Raw genomic sequence first — 9,894 nt, 5'->3', positions numbered from 1 at the left:
GAGAATTCTGCCCAAGGTAGCAGTGATGCCAAGTTGTCGTGTTGCATAGAAACAAAATGTCGAAGATAGTTCTCCAAAATCTGATTGACCCGCTCTACTTGCCCGTTGGTTTGGGGGTGATAGCCGGAAGAGAAGTCCAGGTCTATTTCTAGCAGACGACAGAGGGCTCTCCAGAGCTTGGATGTAAACTGGCCTCCTCGATCGCAAACAATATGCCCAGGCAAACCATGTAGTAGTCAAAATATGTTTTATGAACAGCTTGGCAAGTTCCGCAATCCAGGCAAAAGAAGGAAGTGCGCCATTTTGGAGAAGCGGTCCAGTGTGGGTGCAATGCGTTCACCTCACGCAGTGCACTTGCGCAGAAATCTCACCCGTGCGAAAGAGGCCTAAAGCTCTTCCTGAAGGGGTTATTTTTTATTGCAGGGCAGAGCCAGCAAAAATGGGGAACCTTCATTAAAGAAAAAATGTGCCATCTGTAAAAAACTGCTTCCCGGCCACTTAAAGAAACCCCTTTGCCAGAGATGTACAGATAAGATTATGGCTGAAGAGACCCCATCTTTAGTGGACAGCCTGAAATCCATCATTAAAGAGGAAGTCAGCTCTGCCATTGAGGCTAAAATGGCGGTGATTCCTCAGAGACCCTCTACCTCCAGATCGATTCCTAACGCACCTCTGGATGTTGATTTTGACTTTGATGAAGGAGAAGTCTCCACTGATTCCAACTCGGTTTCTTCAGATGATGAATCGGGTAGATCCCTGTGTTCTATTGAAGACACCGATATGCTCCTAAAAAATATCAGGGCTACCATGAACATTGAGCAGTCAAAAGAGCGCCAGTCAATTCAGGACCAGATGTTTAAAGGTCTAGGGGATAAGAAAAAACGTGTATTCCCAGGCCATGAAAGTATAAAGAAATTGATTGTAGACGAATGGAAGGACCCTGAGAGAAGATCAGGAATCTCTAGGGTATTCAAACGAAAATACACTTTTAGTGACGGGGATTCGGCCCATTGGGATAAAACTCCCAGGGTAGACGCCCCAGTAGCCAGAATATCTAAGAAGTCCTCCCTCCACTTTGAGGATGTAGGCCTCTTACGGGACTATATGGATAAAAAAATGTGAGTCTATTCTGAAGAAGTCTTGGGAAACATGTACCTCCATGTTAAGGCCCATTATTGCTGCTACCTACCAGTGGTGTGCCTAGGGTTTTGGCACCCGGGGCGGGTCCTTTCTCTGGCACCCCCCACCAATACTTTAAAAAAATTGTACCTTACAGTAGTATCGCCCTCATTGTACAACTTTCACAGTAGTTACAGAATAGAATTCTATTCCCCCCCTCCAGAAAGGTTCTTATTAAACAGAAATTAAAAGAATATAAGCAATTACTTCTAGAATCCCAGGTTCAGCCCCTCCTGTTAAAACAAGCTGTTGTTCCAGTACCACCGGATCAGAAAGGGAAAGGGTTCTATTCACCAATCTTTTTAGTAAAAAAAAAAAAAAAAAAAAACAGCAAACATGTCAAATACAAAAAATTCTAAATGGAAACAGTCAAATCAACAATCAGTTGTTATTTCAGGACTGTTTCATGATAACTATAGATTTGTTGTATGCCTATTATCACGTTCTCTTTCACAGGGATCATCAGAAATACCTGCGGTTTGCAATTTATCTGGAAGATCGCCTGACCCATCTACAGTTTCAAGTCCTCCCTTTCGGTCTTTCATCTGCTCCAAGAGTTTTTAAAAAGATCATGGCAGAAGTTTCAGGGTACTTACATCAGCAAGAGATCCTATATACCCTATCTAGACGATTTCCTGATTACCGTACGTCTCATTCATCAGAGATTCTCCTCAGAAAATTCCAGATAGTCAGAGACGTCCTTCAGTCCCTAGGCTGGAAATTAAACCTGGAGAAGTCTGATTTGATCCCCACCAAGAAGAAGATCTTCCTGGGGATACTTCTGGATTCCCGCCTTATGACGGCCTCTCTCCCAGAACAGAAGATCCATAATATAATAAAAAAAATCTCGGTTTTCCGGTCCCACCCAAGGGTGTCCTTCAGAGAAATTATGATAGTCCTGGGCTTAATGACCTCGGCCATCCCAGCAGTCAGCTGGGCACAGTTCTGCAGCAGAATACTACAGGCTTTTCTTCTTTCCACCTGGAACAGAAGTTGCTTATCCCTAGACAGGAGGATGCCTCTTCCTCCTCAGATGAAAGCCTCTCTACAGTGGTGGCTACGAAGGGAAAATCTAAACCAAGGAGTTCAGGTGAGATCCTCAGACCCAATTGTGATAACAACAGATGCAAGCGAGTCAGGTTGGGGGGCTCACAGTGGAGATCAGCTAGTCCAAGGAGTTTGGGGTCAAGAATTACATCATCTTTCCTCAAACTCAAAGGAACTGGCAGTATTCCTAGCCTTAAAAGCCTTTCGTCCAGCTATCCATCAAAGAGATGTGAAGATTTTGTCTGACAACAGTACAACTGTTGCCTATATAAACAAACAGGGCGGCACAAAAAGCAGAAAACTTTGTCAGACAGTGTTCCATTTATTCTCCTGGGCCTAAAATCACATAAACTCAATTTCAGCCGTACATCTGAAGGGAAAAGAAAACGCTCTGGCAGATTTTCTGAGCAGAAAACCTCTAAAATCAGGAGAGTAGTCCTTGAACAAGACGATATTTCAGTCAATATGCGACAGATGGGGAAATCCCAGTCCTGGACATCTTTGCCTCCAGAATAAACAGACAGTTGGATCGTTTCTATTCCCTATCTTACGAGGACAGACCACTAAGAGTGTTCTGGTTCTGACAAAGCTGCCAGTTTGATTTGATGTACTGCTCCAAATTAATTAATTAAGATACGTGCACGGAGAGATCAGACAGACAACTCACTACATGGAGTTAATCAGTATCTCTGGTTTATTTCTGAAAACAACATGGGTTTCACGAGAGGAGGGAGTGAGGGGGGGGGTGAAAGATAAAGTATATATTTTCTATTGGCTATGAACTCTCTACTTTTCTGTAACCTTGACGGCCAGAGGAAATTCCTTCTCCCTCCCCCCCTTGTTCCTGGGTGAAACCGTTACTTCTTTCTTTGTAGCTGCTTGCTTGAGCTGAACGGAAACCACAAAGAAACACATGATAAAAACACAAAGTAAGATTCTAGTTTATAGGTGTTGGCAGAATGCCTGGCCGCCATCTTAGCTCAACAAGCAAGTATCCATTTTGTATCAATAGTCCATAACAGTCCCCCCTTGGAGACTTGATTGTAGACTTTCCCTTCGCCTAGCAAATCCCCTGGGCATACCATTCGTATCCTCTTCACCCGCAGTGGCGACAACCTACCCCTTATAGGTAGGCTCCCGGTTGCTCGGACTTGTGGTAATACCCTGGGATTCATCTCACCCTATCTCAGCCAGGCATCATTGTGAGGAGGGGGAGCTGTGTTGAACGATGTTTCCTTCTGTCCTTCCTCATCGTAGAGGAGCATAATAGGTCGTTCATCAGTTTTCTTCATTCTTTTTGAAAAGCGGGTCACACAAATAAGAACGAGCTTAATCACTACATATATCACCAGTATTATTAGGGCTACCTGCAATATTACCTGGACAATTCCCATGAGCCAACCCCCAATACCTTTGAACCAGTTATTGGGGTTAAGGGAAGAGAAGGTATCAGACCACCATGTATCTTTATCAGCTTTATGTGCATCCAGCCATTTATCTCTTAAATCCGCCATTTTCTCTATACCCACCTTAACTTGCAAATTACCCTGCGGGTCTATGTAATGGCAACAAGAGGGTCCCACAACCTGGCACATACCTCCATCTTTAGCTGTAACATAATCTAGAACTAATGTGTGTTGGTTGGTGACAATGATTAACTGGTTTTGCACAATGTTTGAGGTATTCATAAGTCTCATCACTTCCCATATTTGGTCATCCAGGTAGTCTGTTGCTACTACCAGATGATCCCACATCTGCGCTATCATGGGATATATGAAGATGGAACTAACAATTTTGTTGGTAATGCTCGTCTCTACTACATGTGGCTTGCCATTTGGTCTGGGTGTGTTATCTTTGGCCCTATGATACAAGGTGTGTTTAGGTACTGCATTTATGCCAATTTCAGAGTGTGGTACTATAAAGGTGGCAGGAGCAAGCCTGGCGATGGTGCACAGTCCTGTGACATTCTCAGATAACCATTTGTATGCTTTGTGTCCACAAACTAAGTATATATCTTCTGGAACTGCTACTGCTGTGCCATTGAATAATCGGGTAATTAGTTTGGCTAATTGTGTCCCTTTCACCAACTCATATCCTTTTGACTGACTTTCGGTGTCGTTAGCTAATATACCTGTCCGGAGATCCTGTACAGTACGGTGGTTACAGGGCAGATCCTTTCCGTTCTCAGCATCTACACCAATACACTGCACGTGGCTGTCTGTTTTTGAATCATTGCAACCTGAGTGTATGTGTGGACTAAATGTCATACCTTTGGTTTGTACTTGGAGACAATAACAGTGTGTCCAGCTAGGAAAACATGTGACATTAGCCCAGTTTCCATCTTGCCAAGGAGTAGAGCTATAATCTACCGAGGGGCCTGATCTGTTTATCATGAGCCATGGGGCATCTGCCCACCCTGCAACAGGTAAGGCTACTTCCCTGTCCTTGTTTGTACTGGATTTAACTTGGTGTATGCTAGTGAGAAATATGGTAGAATTAGACAGGTCAATCAGTTCAGAAAGGTCCACGGGAATTGCAACATAAGGCATACTGGTTGAACTCACGGGACTGTGGGTACAGATCCAACAATCTCTGAGTGTCTCAACCCCTGGACTAGAATTTGATGGTGCCGTGTCAGTGAATTGTCCCATTCATCACCCAGTGGCGTGAACACTGCAGATATGCCCACTGTCAAAGTCATGATCAGTATGTGAATCCTCATGGCTTATTGTTCCAGGGTCGTCGGGACAGCCTTTACTCTTTTACAATGTGAGGTGTGGATCCAGGTAAGCCTCCATCGAGTTTCACAGAGGTCGGGGTAGTCAGCAACACCTGGTAAGGCCCCTTGTATCGTGGTTCGAGGGCGTTTCTGACGTGTTTCTTGACCACCACCCACTCTCCAGGTTTGAGAGTGTGTATTCCCTCTAGGGAGTCAGGATCTGGAATGGAAGAGAAAACTTGTGCACATATGTTAGACAATTGTTTACTATGGGCAATCACATATTTAGCAACAGATTCATAATGCATTTGCAATTGCTGTGGGAAGTACTGTCCCATCCTAGGCCGTGTCCTAAACAAAATTTTGTGTGTGGAGGCCTAGGGGTGTGTCTAACTGAAAATAGTGCTATTGGCAGGCATTGTACCCAACTGAGCCCTGTCTCCCCAGTCATTTTCAGCATCTTGGACTTCAGTACCCCGTTCAGTCGTTTGACTTTGTCGCCGCTTTGGGGTCTGTAGGGTGTGTGATAGGCTAAGTGTGACCCTACCATCTTCCAGACTTCTTGGGTTAATCTAGCAGTGAATGCTGGGCCCTGATCACTCTCAATGACCTCAGGTACTCCGAACCTACAGACAAGCTCCTGCATCAGTTTTTTTGCAGTAGTGGTTGCTGTCTGGTTTCGGACGGGGTAGGCTTCTGGCCACCCAGAGAACAAGTCTATCACTACTAGCACATATTGAAACCCTTGGCACATTGGCATCTGGATGTGGTCAATTTGAATCCGTTGGAACGGGTACTGGGCTTTGGGGAGACATTTGGTTGGTGTAGGCTCAGGTCTTCCCGGGTTGCACTGCGCACAGATGAGGCAAGACTGAGTATGCCTCACCAGGACAGGGGTTATCCCTGGGGCCATTGTCTATTAGTTCTTTCATGATGGTCTTAGATTGGTGGGTGGGCCCATGAGCTATTGAAGCTATCAGAGGATAGAGAGCTTTGGGCAGAGATGCTCTCCTTCCTTGGGTCCACAGTCCAGATTCTTTCTCTTCTTGGGCTGACTCTTTTAGCCAATCCAATTTTTCTTGTGGTGTGGCCTGTTTCTGTATTTGTTTCAGGAGGTCCCATGTGATTTCTTCTTGTTCCAGGTCTTCCTGTGTTATCATAATCTGGTCTGACTGGACTCTTTCCTCTTTCACTGCTGCTTCCTTTGCTGCTTGATCAGCTAGGGCTTTTCCTCTGGCCTCAGAGGTGTCAGCTCGAGTGTGCCTGTAGATCAATAAAATCTTCAGAATCTCCATTATACTCCCCCCTTGGAAGAGGAAGGAGTGCAGCAGGATGGAGGATGTGGCACCTCTGAATGGTGACATTATCTGGCAGAAGCAAACTACACGGAAGCCGGAGGTGGCGCTGTGCAGTGAGGTGTTTAGGTTGAGTCTGCTGGAGGATGGCAGAAATGTCATGGGGAGCCAGAATAGTGAGGGGATGACCCAGCACAACGTCAGATGTGACGTTTAGAAGAGAGCTGGCAGCATGGATAGCTCTGACACAGGAAGGGGCTTCTCTGGCTACTGGGTCCAGTCTCTTTGTATGGCAGGACTTTGGGGTCCTTCAGGGTCACAGTGACTGGTGGGACACTGAGGTATCCAATATCCTGGGGTCCTCTGGTCCAGAGAGGATCGGGGATGAGGTGCAAAATGGTTTGCAGCGAATCCCCTTGCTCATATAAAGCAGTGCAGAATTTTATTGTCAGACATCCGGCAGCCGTGGGTGTCACATAATTTGAGTGAAAACCACAAAGACCAAGAAGCGAGACAGTTTCTTATCAGAAAGAGGAGCTTAAACTAACACAGCAGAAACTAACATTTCTGTGAAAAGAAAAAAGGTGGGGGTCAACTGATCCCCCGCAGCTGTCCTGCAATGTGGTGGAATGATCTGCATGGAATGATCTGCAAATTTAGCTTTTGTCCATTTCTGTAGTTGTTCTATAAAGAATTCTCCAGACTCATGATCTTGGGGGTCAAAGTTAGCACCTTTTAAGTTCAGGGATGTGGATTTGATCCATTATCAGTGAGGAGTATTCACCTGTCTTGTTTTCCACTATACTTTGCAGGTCCGACCATGTGCACCCATAGGTTTGATGCACTTGGGACAGTTTCCTGAAAAAGGGCATGGGATGGGTCTCAGGGTCAGGCAGTAAATTCACTATGGTGAATAACTGTTGTGGGGTGAAAGACACATATTTTGGTGGTCCCTGTGGCCGGTTAAGTGCTAGGGCTTCTTTCAGTGTCTCAAGGTTTCCCTGCTCAATTTTCTGTAAGTTCTTTTGTAACTCTGTAATCCGACCCTGCAGTATTTGATCTTGTGAACGTCGTGATGGGCGCACGGTCATGGGTACAGTCCACTGTGGTGCCAGGGGTAAAGTTGGCGGATCACCGTAGTCTGTCGGGGTACCCCGCGAAGGAGTTTGCATATTACCCGGTGCATTTTGTATGCCCATTGTGGATTCTGCAGCACCGTCTGCATCCCCCTGTTCTGCTTCATCAGGTTGCCCCCCTACCATTATAGGAGTAAGGGTGGCAGGTGAGTGGGGTAGCATGAATGTACCGTCCGGGTTTATCATCGGGTACAGCATAGAGATCACCGGGACACTAGGGGTGACATAGGAGTGACGGGGGGGGTCCGGACCGAATGATATTAAAGGTCCGTTCATGGGCGTTGCCTGGGGTCAAGATGGCGCTGTAGCTAACACGGGAAGTGATGGGACGTGCCGGGGAGTAGTTACCAAGGTGTGGTTTTGTGGGTGGGGAACCCCACAGGGAAGGCACGTATCACGGGAGGAGGGATTCTGTTGACCACATGTTTTGCAGGTCCACCCACCTGCTCTCTTCCCGGCGCCATTATAGGGTGGTGGCTAGTCATGTATCAATGCAACACCAGGCTTACAGAAATATCTGTCTTTTCTCATCAAAATTTAGTTCCCCCCCCCCCGGTCTGTTCAAATTCTTTACTACAGTCCAACCACACACGGACCATGTCTGTCAATTAATCATCTTCTAACTTCCCTCTCTTCTCGTTTAACAACACTTGCCAGGTAGCACTACATAGGATGCCTCCTTTACAGACACCTTTAACTCTTCTCCAACTTACTTAATCCTTTTATGAGGATGCCTCCTTTACAGACACCTTTAACTCTTCTCCAACTTACTTAATCCTTTTATGAAACGTTTGCCTCTCCTGTCCGCCACGTACTGTTCAGGTGAACAGTAACCCTTCGGGACACTTTCCTCATTTCCCATTATCTCTCGTACCTACTGAAGCCGCCTAAAGACCTCTGCATAGAGTAATCACTGGACGTGAAGACCTTTGAGTTCCGGTCAGCACACTCTGGGCTACCGCGAACCGCTCTCCACCCATCTGTGATCGTCCCCTTTATGGAGATTTGAGTCAGACACCGGGCTGAACTCCGATACAGGAACACAGGAGAACTCCGTGTCTCAGTCAATGATACTTGTCAACAGGGTCTTCACAACTTATAGGCACAACACAGTACATCAAGACTTTAAGAAAACATATGGGGTTCTTACTTTCATGCCCTCGAGGACGTCCCAGACTGCTTCCGCACCCCTCCCTCAGACGAACACCAAGAGGCTACACCAGGGGACACTTTATAGGCAAGATGACTCAATTTTCCTACCTCATATCACGGGTTGCGATCCCGGTGTCCGTTAGTGCGCCTCTCCTCGTCTGGTCTCTGGGGGTACGGGAACAGAGGGTCCAATCCTCGAGCCCCACGTTGGGTGCCAAAATTGTTCTGGTTCTGACAAAGCTGCCAGTTTGATTTGATGTACTGCTCCAAATTAATTAATTAAGATACGTGCACGGAGAGATCAGACAGACAACTCACTACATGGAGTTAATCAGTATCTCTGGTTTATTTCTGAAAACAACATGGGTTTCACGAGAGGAGGGAGTGAGGGGGGGGGTGAAAGATAAAGTATATATTTTCTATTGGCTATGAACTCTCTACTTTTCTGTAACCTTGACGGCCAGAGGAAATTCCTTCTCCCTCCCCCCCTTGTTCCTGGGTGAAACCGTTACTTCTTTCTTTGTAGCTGCTTGCTTGAGCTGAACGGAAACCACAAAGAAACACATGATAAAAACACAAAGTAAGATTCTAGTTTATAGGTGTTGGCAGAATGCCTGGCCGCCATCTTAGCTCAACAAGCAAGTATCCATTTTGTATCAATAGTCCATAACAAGAGTAGATGCATTCCCGGGTCCTTGGCCGGAGGGCCTGCTATATGCATTTCCCCCAATATCCCTGATTCCCAGAGTCTTGATAAAAATAATGGAGGACAAATGCCGGGTAAGCCTGACAGCCCCATATTGGCCCAAAAGAACATGGTTCCCCTTCTGCTAAGCCTCTTGAGCGGGAAGTTCTGGTTTCTCCCTCAGATTCCGGATCTTCTTCTTCAGGGCCCGGCCCAACTTTCGGATGTGCGACAGTTGAATCTGACAGCATGGATGTTGAACGTTTAATCTAAGAGCCAAAGGACTGTTAGACGCGGTTATTAACACCCTACTAAATAGTAGGAAGCCTGTCACGTCTAAGATTTATCTTAGGATCTGGAATGCTTTTAAGCCTCTAAGTGAGATCCCACTTAGGTTACTCTCCCCAAAGACGGCCTTTTTAATTGTGATTACCTCGGCCAGGAGGGTAGGAGAGATACAGGCTTTATCTTGCCGTCCACCATATTTAACTATTCTGGATGACAGAATAATTTTAAAAGCATGAGCCTTCTTATTTACCTAAAGTATTTACAAAATTCCATTGTCAGCAGGAAATTTCATTACCTACCTTCTGTCCACAGGCCAGGTTCGACAAGGAGGTTCAGTACCACAATCTAGACGTCAGGAGATGCGACTTGGCTTACCTAGAAGCCACTAAGGAC

Source organism: Bufo gargarizans, chromosome 6, assembly GCF_014858855.1.
Source record: "Bufo gargarizans isolate SCDJY-AF-19 chromosome 6, ASM1485885v1, whole genome shotgun sequence".
NCBI lineage: Eukaryota > Metazoa > Chordata > Amphibia > Anura > Bufonidae > Bufo > Bufo gargarizans.
This window is presented reverse-complemented; position numbering follows the sequence as displayed.